This window comes from Lepeophtheirus salmonis, unplaced genomic scaffold (assembly GCF_016086655.4).
Source record: "Lepeophtheirus salmonis unplaced genomic scaffold, UVic_Lsal_1.4 unplaced_contig_470_pilon___fragment_2___debris, whole genome shotgun sequence".
In the NCBI taxonomy this organism is placed as follows: domain Eukaryota; kingdom Metazoa; phylum Arthropoda; class Copepoda; order Siphonostomatoida; family Caligidae; genus Lepeophtheirus; species Lepeophtheirus salmonis.
Window position 1 is genome coordinate 37,039 of NW_027294471.1, and position 13,512 is coordinate 50,550.

The window sequence follows — 13,512 nt, forward strand, 5'->3', positions numbered from 1 at the left end:
GCTCCCGCCCGGTAAGTATCGGGTCACCCAGCTGGCTCGTGAAGATGACAGGGTACTCTGGGCCTCCGTCCACAAACTCCATCTCCTCAGTCTTGCTCTTCTCACCTCCCTGGACATTGTCGCTAGTCTCAGAGTCCTCTGCAGAGGGAATATTGTTGTTGTTGACTACAGAAAGCTGCTCGGGAGAGAAGATTGGTCCGATATCGAGATTAGGAAGTCTTATTCCATGAGAAATCCGTCCGCAGGGGCAATTTGATGAGTCGCCATTATTTTCTGTGTCTGCAGTAACTTTCTCTTCAGCAGAAACGGACTTTTCAGATCTTGGTTCAGGCAGTAAGGCCTCAACTGGAGATGGGTCATTGGGACAGGAGGAGGCAGTGACTGAGGATGAGGATGTAGCAGAGGAAGTTTTCTTAACAGCAAAGTTCAATGTTTTCTGCTTCTTATGATCAATTTTCACTTGATACTTGCAGCTGGGGTCATTCTTATGGAGTTTAACTTTATGATCATTAAAGTTGTCCTTCAGTATTTCCTTCTGACAGATAGAACAAATCATCAACTCTCTGTTAAAATGCGTTTTCCGCTTCCCGTGATACATTTCTGATAATTAATAAATTACTGCAACAATCCACTCTAAAAAGTACATAACTATTATTTATGTCCCTTTTAAGCAGTAATAATTTAATTTATCTTGTATTCAATGAAACAAATTATCACACTCTTAAATATTTCAAGAGTAATCTATTCGAAAAATGTTGTGTGCGTCTTTGTTTTTTATTTTTGGCTGTAAAGTACTCTTGAAATAATTACAGTAATTTATTAATTATCAGAAATGTATCATGGGAAGCAGAAAACGCGTTTTATATTCAAAGGTTCAATCATTTATTAAATAAAGGACAGGCAATATTTGAAAGAGATATTACGGTAAATTACAGGATTTGAATTCAAATTTCTGCGATGAATTGAGACACCTGAGAGTGTGAACTGTAGTTTAAAACCTCCGTTTTATCTATCTGACTTAATTTGGCCCCAATATTGTCTTAGAGATATAGTTTATTAATTTACTAATTATATAAATGTGCCGGTGAATTTTGACTACTTTAAGTACAATTTGTGGTGCCTCCAAAGGATTAATCAGAATCATTTGTTCATTTAAATGAACTATAATTTGTTGGAAAATGTATTCCATGTTCAATTTTGAGAAAAATTATCTAGCTTCCTTTTGGGTGGACGTGCTACAAATATGTAATTTTATTATAATGGCTCGGTACTATTATGAGTTGGTCATAAGTTACATATATATAATAGATTTTAATAATTAATTATGACTTAATTCATCTATATTTATATACCTATATGATTGGTAGACGGTTGAGTAAGGTTGTTTTTTTTGGTCCGCTGAAGCGGACAAAGCGCAATACTGACTTCCAATAGACCTCGTACTTGATTAAAAAAATAAACTTTTAATTTATGTTCTAAAAAAAGTAAATAAATTCAAATTTTCAAAAAGGAAAGAAAGAAAAAAAAACACCACAGATTTATCATTACTCCAGTCATCACTCATGCAAAAACCAACCCTGTTCTTCAAATATATCCGAAACACCTTTTACTGCATCCTGATCAATAAGAAAAGCAAGTAGAGGTTTGAAACTTTATTAAAAGTTCTAATAATAGAATTCTTAAAAATGTTCCACAACTTCTTTTTCAAGAACATAACGACCCAAAACATACCTTCATGCTCTGAAAAACTTCTTGGAAAAGAAAGAACTTTCTCACATCTTATCTATTATGCAATGTGCAGCTCAATTTCCTGATTTGAACCCAATAAAGCTATTGTGGGAACACCTAGACAGAAAAGTTCGAGAAAAGTACCCCACAAGTAAGAATGAGTTCTTGAACATTTTGAAGAATGTTTAAATTGATATCACACCTGCCAATCTTGAAAAACTAACAGCAAGAATACCAAAAGTCTGTAAAGCAGTTATTGCGACAAAGGCAGGATTTTTTGATGAAGCTAAAATTGAAACAAAAATACTTTGATTTTTTAAAAATAAATGTTTATACCCATGTTGTTGAACTTAAACTTTTTTTTCTTCATTTTAATGGCCTAATTACTGTATTACCTGATGGTAGAGTCGTAGGTAGTTATAAAAATAAGTGAAATTCCATTTTTTCAAACCTTTCCTTGACAATGTACAGATATTTTATATCAAACAGTATTATTATTTAGGGAGTTGTATCATTTTGCTACAAGACAACGGCAACTCTCTGTCGCTTTGTTTCAAACTAATAAATATATGTAAGTACAAAACCCTTATTTTTCTTACTTTATTCCAAATTTTTGACTCTTCTCCATAATATTTATTTAGATGGATTATAACCAATTGTAAGTGTTATTAAGTAGATTGGATCAAGAATAAGAAAGGAACATTGTAATAACATGTTATAGCCTAAGGCAAATCATATTTTTTATATGTTCTCTACACTTAGAGTCTTGTTTTCTAAAGGGTATTACTTACGAAATCAACTCTAAACAATATGTTTTGACAGGAACACGTCAAAAATCATTGTCCAAAGTGAAAACTTGTGCTACATCAGTAAACAACACCATTTTATAAATAAATATTTTGTTGATGGAAATATATTTCTGTAATTATGTATAAGATCCCACTGATTAAATCAATTTCAAGAAGAAATGGAATTGCACAATTTTGTAATAGGTCACCCATTGCCAACTTTAATACAAAATATTAACTTGTACAAACAAAACAAAAGTTAGTTCAAAATTTAAACTAAAAAAAAAAATCAATGATGCACTCCATGGATTTGGCTATCCAATGAGTACGTCCGGGCATAAAATAAAGTTTTATAAACACTTCAATAGAGTAATTAAATTGAATGGCTCCTTTACCTTCGTATTTTATATATTTATTCATTGTAGAGTGCTGTGAATGAATTATATATATTTAATTTATTACAATATAATAACTAAATTCGTATTTACTGTTGATCTCAACTTAAACCATTTATTGGATTGCTCTACACCTATGGTAAAAAGTAAACTAATCAAAGTAAATGTGGGATTGTTTGAAGAAAAGGAAACTGGTCACTATAAATGGCTTGGATATGTATTGAGTGGTTTTGTTAGTTCAATGAGTAGGATATCATTTTATCCATATTAAAAAAAAAGTTCGTCTGTATGAATGAAAAACAGTCATTTTTGGTCTTGGAAATAAGAATGTAGTCATATTCATGTTTGGCATGTAGCATCGAGTGTGTATACAGGACGCACTGTAAATAGCGCTCCCTGATGTATTTCATAGACATATTTCTGATCTAAGAAATAACAACGTAGTCATATCAGGGGTATACGAATGATTATATAAATATCTATTTTTTCTTCTTTTTTTTTTTGGGGGGGACGCTACAGCACTTCCAGCCCACACCCTTCGGAAGCCTTACATTTTTAGTTGAAACTTTCTTCAAAATAGTAAATGCTTTTTCAAAATCTCAAGTACACCAAAATATACGTCTACCCGCATTTGTGAAGATTTGTCCTTATCAATCAATTAATTATTAATTTCTGATTATCTATGTTTATTGTATATTCGAACCTACAATATGATTTCAAATTAAATTCATCATCCTTTTCCTCTTGTTTCCGTTGCACAGTCCCACAAATGTCTTCAAGGATTAAATGATCGAAAAGATAGACTCAATGATCAATCAACCTGCTGCATAGTACTAACTCCAGCTTAGGGTAAGAAGTTTTACCTAGTTTTTATGTATTATCTACAACTAATCAGGTTATCCTTTGTTTAGTTGTTGTTGTTTTTTAATTTAAAGAAGCGATATTCAGCTGGGTATTTTCAATATTTTGTTCGTTATGTTCAAAAGTATATATCATTTTAGAATTGTTGAAATAAATAAACATTGATTTAAAAAAATATATGTCAATTTATTCATTTTCAAAGTACCAGCAACGTAAGAGCCGTGTAATATCCCGGATAAAAATTTGCTGGATAATATATTATTTATTCTACTTTAAAAAGTTACTTTCTAATACTATGTTTATTAGAGTACATGCACGCATGTAAAATTTGATTAAAGACATAACTAGACTCCATTTAGCCAAAGTCAAAAGCCTTCTAAATTTTAATATATTTTTTTTGTTTGTGGGTGCCCTTCTAAATTTTAATATATTTTTTTTGTTTGTGGGTGAGAAGGGATCATCTATATAGAGGTGGTTAAAAGGCATATTTGAGTTATAACTATAAGTGGGGGGAGGCTTCATTTTTCCTCGACTTCAACAACCATGAAGCTATATATTTGAACTATTTAATGTATATCACATAATGGGTGTATAGGCTATATCTTAAATCTCACATTTTTAATTCTCTAAAAAATTTAAAATATGCCATGTAAATTATGAATATTGAAGGGAAGTTTATTCTCTATTTATTGCAACGTTAAATAATACAGCCGTCAAAAAATTGTTGATTTCTTAAGGTGTGGAGATATCATATCAATGCATACTGATATTGATACTCATAGCAAGTATCTACATATCGTGGGGTTAGTCCCAAAGGGACATAACTCACAAACCGGAAGGTTTTTAGGCTCATTACAGCAGTGCAGCGTTAAGTAACTACCAATGTCTTTAAAATCTATACTAGAAAATTGACGTAAGTGGTAGTTACGTCAATTTTACAACAGCTGCATAGCAGCAGTTAGAAAATAAAAAAGTTGGTCCAAATTCGACGTAACTGTATGTCACGACCATAGTCTAGGATAAAAACGTTCTTAGTGACTTTTCTGTAGAAATAATTAGCTTTTTTTATTTGTAGTCATTGACTATTGTTGAGTATCATGATGACTTAATGATTAATGAATTGAATGATTTAATCTCTCGATATATGGATTAAAACCAATTGTTATAAGGATTCTTGGGAAAGAAATGACGATATACAACATATATTATATTGATTCAATCCTATAATTCATACAATAAAAGAACATAATTGGCTCTGCATATCATATGATACTTTGTTAAATACTGATGGATTTATTTTCTTGAGGCTTTCTACATAAACTGACTATGTATAGTATCGTTAGAATGGTAAATAGTCAGTATTTTTGTTATGTCAAAAAAGTAAAAGAAATTTTTAATTGACAATTTTAAGAATATATTGGAGGAGAGCACCTTAATTGTCATGACGTTTTAATCCGATAGCTACAAATAAATATGAGATGAGAGAAATACAATCAACGGTAAGAATTACTCCATTGTCGATTTTCAATTCTAAGTTGTGTCCAATGGGGGCTTATACTTATAACTACTGATGAAAATCGTGTGCATTTTGCCCATGTTAAAAATAAACCAAAAATGAACATGGTGATCCAGACAATTTGACGAATAACAAATATTAATCTGAATCAAAATGTGGAATGTATTTTGAGGATTAAAAAGGGGTTATCAAGAATATTCACAGCTTTTTTTCAGGAAGACAAAGAGGATAATTTAGCAGCTATAACTTTTTTTTAATCTTCTTGATAATCCTAATTGTATTGAACTTTTTTGATGGCATGAATCCACTTTTGTCTTCGAATGGGATTTGCCGGCAGTCGGAGGGTTGAAACGTGAGACGGGATTTTCTTCCTCGGTTGACCCAAAACACAACCAGTTACAACACAGGAGTTTGACATGGTGAATAAATCCCCTTAATGATTAACTAAAGTATCTTTCAAAGGATCCAAATGGATACCGCTTGAATTGAAATAGAATTCTTATTGTAGTCAACTTTTGAAGAGAAGAAAGAATATTTCCTCTACTCGCACTACACTGGAACAGTAAAGAGATAAACTAAAAATAGTGACTATTCCAGTAATTTCGCCTTCCTTGATAATATCGTTTTAGAAAAACTAGAATATGCAGCCGTCAAACGGGCAAAAACGTTGAAGGAAGAAATTTCAATCTATTTTTAACTAGGCTAATAATAGACTATTTGGCTTTGTCAAATTCAGCCGTGAGTTTCTTAAGTTAAGTCAGTCAACATATAAACAAGCTAGATCTACAATTGGCACTTGGTAGAGGACACACCTCTGCCTAGGGTCGTTTTTCCTTAATGAAATATAATTTCTTCTTAATGTTAAATTCAAAAATGGGCGATATTGAATTTAATGAAATTTCATATCACCTGCATTCATATGTATTGTGTGCCACAAAGAGATGATTTCATCTCTGTACCTCAATTTGTTATACAGCTATGGTCAATATTGCGTTTTCGACCTTGGATTTTTTGCTATATGAAACATCCTTATTAAACCTACATAAGGACACCAATTTGAGCTCCCTACCCCGATCTGTAACTTTTGCCGTAGTCCTGGTGCCCAACAAACTAATAAACTAGCTAGAAAACTGAACAAAAACATAAACTCCGTTCACCTTCGTTCGCAGAGGAGATTATTGAAGTCATGGATGTGTGCTTATTTATTGAGTGACTTGACACATCATCAATAATACAAATGATCTTTTCCCCCATAGAAAGTGAAAATTCGAAACCCTCGACAAGAAATTGTTGAACATCTCAAAATAATCAAATACCACGGAAAAATAATAATAGGGATACTTTTCTGAGTTCCACGTCGAAATTTGCATTATCTTCTTCTCCAACTATAAGGTAATAAGCTTAATGTTATATGGTTTACTGAACCAGATGTAAGGAAAACATATTGGGTCATATTTTCAATTGTTTAACTAATTTATTTATCATGTTTATGTACAAACCATACCTACTGTGTAATTTATTAAATCGAAATACTAATATTTGAAAACTGCATTTTAATTAGAAAAGCATTGATTATTTGTGTTCTAGGACTATAGTACTATACTAGGTATATGACTTTGTAGTGCATTTGCCCAAGATTTTTTTAAAAGAATTAAAAAAAAATCATTTTCGAAGATTTAATTAAGAAATATTTGTGAAAAAATTAATTACAGGACATGTATAACATATATATTTAATGGTCAAATGATTGCTTACTCCTCTTAATATCAATGGTGAATGTTCTTTGATTTCTTGCCAAGTATTTGAATTGATATCGGATGAATTAATATTAATTTAGTAATGTTTTGTACGTAAAATAAGTATTATAATAAGGTTCAGGTGTTAATGGTAATACAAACATATAATCTAAGTAAATATATAATTTACCTATACGAGTATATTTAAAATATACATGGCAGGCAGAAACAGCAACTACAAAGTTGTTCTTCGTTGAGGCCATCCACAATTATTAAAATCATCGTGTTTCAGGCAATACCATTGACAGAATCTAATAGGAGCACTGCATCATCACTAGGCGCCACAAGCCACTCAGTGTCATGGTCTGGGTTAGTATTATGTCAGACGGAAAGAAGATGCCTCTTATTTTCATTGAAAAAAACAACAAAAAAAAAAACAGCAGCTTCTTTCTGAGCCCACTAAAGTTAAGAAGAAAATCAGATCGAAAATCTTTTTGATTGCTATGATGTTGTTGTGATATTCACTGATGAAGAATTGTTTCAGACAACACTAAATCAACTCCGAAAGAGACAGAATATTCTCCAGGGTTCCTTCCAACATATTTCCACAAAATAGGACTGTTTGCCACCCCCAAAAACCAGATTAAATCATAATGTGGGGTACAGTTGCATCAAATTGGAAGTAATTTCATCGTTTTTATTTCCTTAATTGTGTAAAAATCAATAAAGAAACATACTTGTACTTCTTAAAGTGCAAGTTACTTCTATAAGACCAAGAAAAGTTTCAGGATTCCTTTATCTGCTTCCAACAAGTATGGGAGCCACCCCGGCTGCCATACTTCCAAAATCAACCAGGAATGACGCCCCTCTAATTTTCAGCATTATACTCAAAAGAATTTTGGCCTCCTTTCTTACCTGATCGTAATCCTCTGAACTTTGAAATGTAGTGGATTATTGAGAGGAAGGCCAATTCTGCCTCAATGACAAATAAATATGAGCTAAAGGCTTCTGTTGAGGCTGTATGGAGGGATATTCAAGAATAAATAGTCCGTACGAGCTATGTCCTTGCTGTTTAGAAGTTTTTGGTCCTGGTTCGGGCAAATGCCTGTCATTTTGAATTAAATTTTAATATATTCTAATGTTAAATGAAAGTGTGCTCATCAGATTTAGTTAAAAATCTGTAAAAGAAAAAGTAAAAATCCTTGAGATGTCCTCCGAATACAAACACCGTGTGTGTGATATTTAGGTCGCACAGTAAGATGATCCCATACTCTGAATTTGTGGTTCATTTTTCAAAAATATTGCTTTAAATGGAAGCCAAGTTTAAGTTTGGGCCATAAGTCGCGAATGATCCGGATCTTATATCTAGGAAGTTAACTTTTACAATGACAACGTTTTCCGTAGGATAAAAGGGTTTCCTTGATTTGGACTATAACTCCCCTTGATGGATGTGTTGTTTTGTATTTTGCATTTGAAACTAAGGGTCTCAGGAATTTCGGAAATATATGCTCCATACCAGGTATTTCGTCTACGCGAGTGTCGACAAGAATAAGCACGTCTTATCTCACATCCTTTAAAACGACATAATTACTTGATAGGGAGTTAAATCTTTCTCGTTTAACAATTTTTAGGTTTAGCAAGATCTTATTGCAAAATAGTTTATTTTATTATCCTAATTTTTATCACTCATTTCAGTTCAGCAATTTTCTTCCGATTTAAAAAATTAGATGCGCCTCTTCTTGTCTTTTGTCTATAGCGAATGCACTTTCCATTACTGATTTCCTTTCTGAATTAAGAGCTCCATTTTTTCGTTGTTTTTATTACCTTTAATCTTCAAAAATATATGAATTATTCCTTCGAAGGGAACTCTTGTGGTTTCTGCAACGCCTAGTTTATCCACTTAGCTTAAATTATTATGGCTTGCTTTGGGATTGTTTCCTCTTTCAGGGTTTTCTGTAGCTTTTTTCTGGGCTCATGAAGTTGTCTGTTTTCTTTGTACTTACATTTTTTTCAGCCTCTTTGTTCAATTTTCCTTCTTTCCCTTCCTCTTTTTGGATATTCGATTCCTCCTTTTAATTATTCTTTTTGATTGATTGTGCTTTTGTGGTCGTTGACTTTTTGAGGATTTCTCGATTATTTTTAATAGATGTTTTATTTTTCTCACATCTAGAGAATGTGTCACCAAACCTGAAGCAGTAGGATCAATGTTGTTTGACTTTGATAAACTTTTATTTATTGATTTTATTACTAAAGTGTAGGAGGGGTGTCTTTTTTTTATATTATATCCCCAAATGTCTCATAGGTACAGCAAGTTATGGGCTCAGTATCCTGTTTTTAAAAGCCAGATTCTCTTGAATACTTTTTTGGTGGATTTCAGATCGCACCAAACCAATGAATCTCATTTTTTCTGTATAGTTTTCTAGGGAAGTAAGGATTTCTCTAAGAAAAGCATTGCCTAGACATCTTAGAACTAAAATGGTTTTATACTGTTTTGTTCAAGGATACTTTTCAAACCAATAATGTCAACAAAAAAATCTTGTTTAGTGGATATCTGTTGTTATGTTAAAAGTAGACTAAGGCTACTGAATTTAAAAATTGGGTCTAACGAATTTGATAACATTATAATGGCTCTGCTAGGTCCCATCTTGGCACTGAGATGTGAAATGAATATTATGGGAAGGCAATCTAAGTTTGTTGATGACGATTTCAGCCACATCGTTGTTGATAGTTTTATCGGGCTCAGGGATAGAACGTTCCAAAATGGAAGTAAAAAAAGTTAAAATTCGATACACTATTCAATATCACTACAACCAAAGTGAAGAAGCGGAGGATATGGGCAAAAAAAAAATTTAAAAAAAATTGGGCCGTGATTCTGACCATTCCGTTCTGTTAATATGGACGTCGAATATGTCAATAAATAATAAAAATCGTCGAGTTGGATCGGTATATGACAATTTATTACATATACCAAGAATTGAAAATTTGCCAGAAAACCGTTTGGAGCAATATAAATCAGGCAATCAATCCTAACTATATTAATTTTATAGTCTCAAAAGAAGGAAAAAAACGCTCGAAACTTTTTACCTCAACTATTATTTTATAATAATGAAAAAAGTTATATTTTTTGCAAGATATGCGGAATAATAAATAAATATTTCATAAACCTTATTTGGGTTAGTAAACAATAGATATTATCATACAAAATTCCAAGGACCGGATTGGTTTCAATGATTGATAGTCCTAAAGACGGATAGTACCGATCCTAAGTTGGGATTGGACCGAATAAATAAGGAACGACACAACACTTTTTACGATGTTATCTTTAGGTCACATATCTAGATCAAAGGACGAAAAAAGGCAAAATCTCTTTACTTAATGAATATATAAACTAACAAAACATTTTTAGTTCTTTTTATAAAGTACATTAGATAGAAAAAAAATTCCAATAAAAAATGTAAAACGAATTTGTTTCCACAAATGGTTCTATGGAACAAACAAAGAGAAACAAACTAGGAAAATGATGATTTTCTGTTGTTATTCTCCTTTTTTGCTCCATAGGGTAGCTTTGAAAAATACTTAATTAGTTTTTTTTATCGGTTAGATTAATGTCTATCATGGTTAATTATTACAAAATAATGATTGATGCTGTGTTAAAAATCTTTATTGAAGAAATAAGTAAATTTTGTCTCCTTTCACAACTTTAAACTAGATCTGCTACCTAAAGAAAGTAGGAAAATCAAAATTTTTGCATAGATTATTTACTTATGACATGATAACTTTTCCGAATTAGTTGAAAAACAAACCCCCCTAATACACACTGCCCATAACTTGCTCACTTCCCATTTTAAGATATACACAACATATTATCTCAAAATACGAGATTGAACACTATAAAATAACATTATTCAAGTTGCATTTAAAGTATATTGTATCTATTTGTTAAATATTATGATAAAATAGATATAATTTTTGCTTAGTGTGCTATCATTAAATGCAATTACGACTTGTTATGAGAATTATAGCTCGATTTGGTCATAGATTAAAACAAAAACAACGAAAATAATAAAAATTATGTAGAAACAAACGAAATACTCAAATCTGTAGTGTGCATGTTCTAAATAGATACACAACCTATTGAAAGTAAGTAGTACATAAGGGTATTGACTTTTTTAACAATTGCAAATCTTTGAATCATTTAAAAAAAAAATGAATAAAAAGTTTGAATAACTACTCATTTAAAAGTAATTTTAGAAAAAAAAGTTACGCATAAAATTATTACAATTTTATGCCATACGCTTATATACTGGGTGCCGAATTGAAAAATAGACATTTTGAATCTAGAATTGTAACAGGTTTAATTTTAGAAACTAAGGGAGCTACATTAACAAAGTTTTTACAGATGTTGGGATATGTGTTGCCATTTCTAATCTTCAATGTAACCTCCATCGACTTGGATAATGGATTTGATTCGCCACTGCTGGCTCTGACTTGCGGTAAGAATGTAATTGGGGATCATGGAGTTCTAATGCTCACCAACAGAAGCCTTGAGTCCTTCAAGAGTTGGTACCTTTATCTGGCAGGCCCTGGCATAGATATACAGCCAGAAGGAAAAGTTGAGCAGGTTGTCTTTTGGCGAATATAGTAGCCACATTGTTTTCAGTTTGAATGGATGGAAGGTTGGTCCCCAAAAAGGACTGTGTAACCTATGCAATGGCCGCCATCTTGTTGAAGCTCTTTTTCTTAAATCAAGTTTCGTATCTCAATTAGCCTATGTTCTATACGAAGTGGAACATTAATCTCGATTCCTTTGTCTCTTTGTGAGGCCATTTTTTGACATAATGTGTTATTATTTTTTTTTTTTTGGAGGGGGATGCCAATACAGACAGTTCGACAGCCGGTGGAAATAATTATCAATTCTTTTCATGTGTGTTCATACTCCTCTCTTTTATAAGTACGATTATTATTAAGTATGGATTATCAAATGACTTAGTATATAGACTCGAACGTATGTACAGGGTTCAGTGTATTGTGCTCTTTGATGTAAATCATATAGATATTTTTGATACCATAAATTATAATGTAGTCGTATTTATAAAATATGACAGATGTGTACGAATAACAAAATCAAAGTTCCTGTTTGTTTTAGGTATTGCTCTCTAATGTATTCAATTTGTATTTTCATTATATGTTAAGATTTGAATTAAATATAAATACTTGAATGCTAAAATGAATTTTGTATGTTTTTATTAATGAACTCTCTTAAGACTAAAGTACTCATTAGTCATCCTAACATAAAAGCTTTTTTTCCTCAAACTCTCAGTATGAGTATGCACATGAAACCGTAAGCATTTCTTGACAGATCCAGATTTTCTCAAATTCGGGTTGGTTCGGATCTTTAGATGTTAATATTCGAGTAAATTTTATAAAACAAAAAGTTTGGGATCCAAATCTGAAACCAAAATTAGATGGGTATTTGTCTCAAATTTTTTAGCACTTTACCCGAAGTTTGGACCTAAATAAAAATTAGGATCCGGAATAAGGTTACATTTCTGCTGCTGATGACTGCTGCCAAAACAATGAATAACTCAAAAAATACAATTGACTATCTAATTACTGTTAGAGCATAATTATTTTTTTAATATCATTGAACACGTTGTTACTTTTATTGTATCTTGCAACTTCTTCTCCGAAAAGAAACCGAAAAAGGCCATAAATCAGTTAGTAGTTGGTGAAATCTTCCAATGATGGAATTATTATTGAATAATAGTTAATAACTGTTCAAAGTTTAATCAGAACTAATTTCTATCTGACCCAATTCAAGTTAGGAACACTGATTAGAGGGAAAAGAAACAAACATCGACTGCTGACAACCAAATAGAGTGTACCTTTTTGTTTTAGGCAGATAACGTTGTTTGGAAAAATCCTGGGATGCAACTGTGTATGTAGATATGGTTCCAAGCGCTAATCAAGAGAAATTTATGTAGATGCTATTTTCATAAAAATAATCTATTTTTTTAATAATTAGGATTAAGCATAAAGGCTTTTTAAGTCGATTGATTTGCCTTTTTTGTTGTTGCTCCCATATTTTAACACTTAAAGACATGAAAGATAAATATAATTTGTTTAATTTTGCGTATTTAAGTTATTGTTTGGTTGTAGTATGAAACCTTGTAATTAAAAATAAGTTTTGTATCCCCACTCTGTTATGTACATATCCTCAAGATGAGATAATGAGAGTTCCTTTTTTTTTGTTTCTTAAATTTAATGCAAGTTGTAGATACTTTGAATCATTATTTTTATTGAATAAAATTATGTATATTTTTTGCTTAACCCATGTTCCAAATACATAACGTTTAAATTAGTTAGTTATACATATGTATTTAGCTTTAGTATTTGGTATAAAAAGACAAGATATCAATGGGTGAACAACAACCTCACCTTGAGTTCTGATGGGTTTATAATTGACTACGGCGCTCAATTCATCTTTT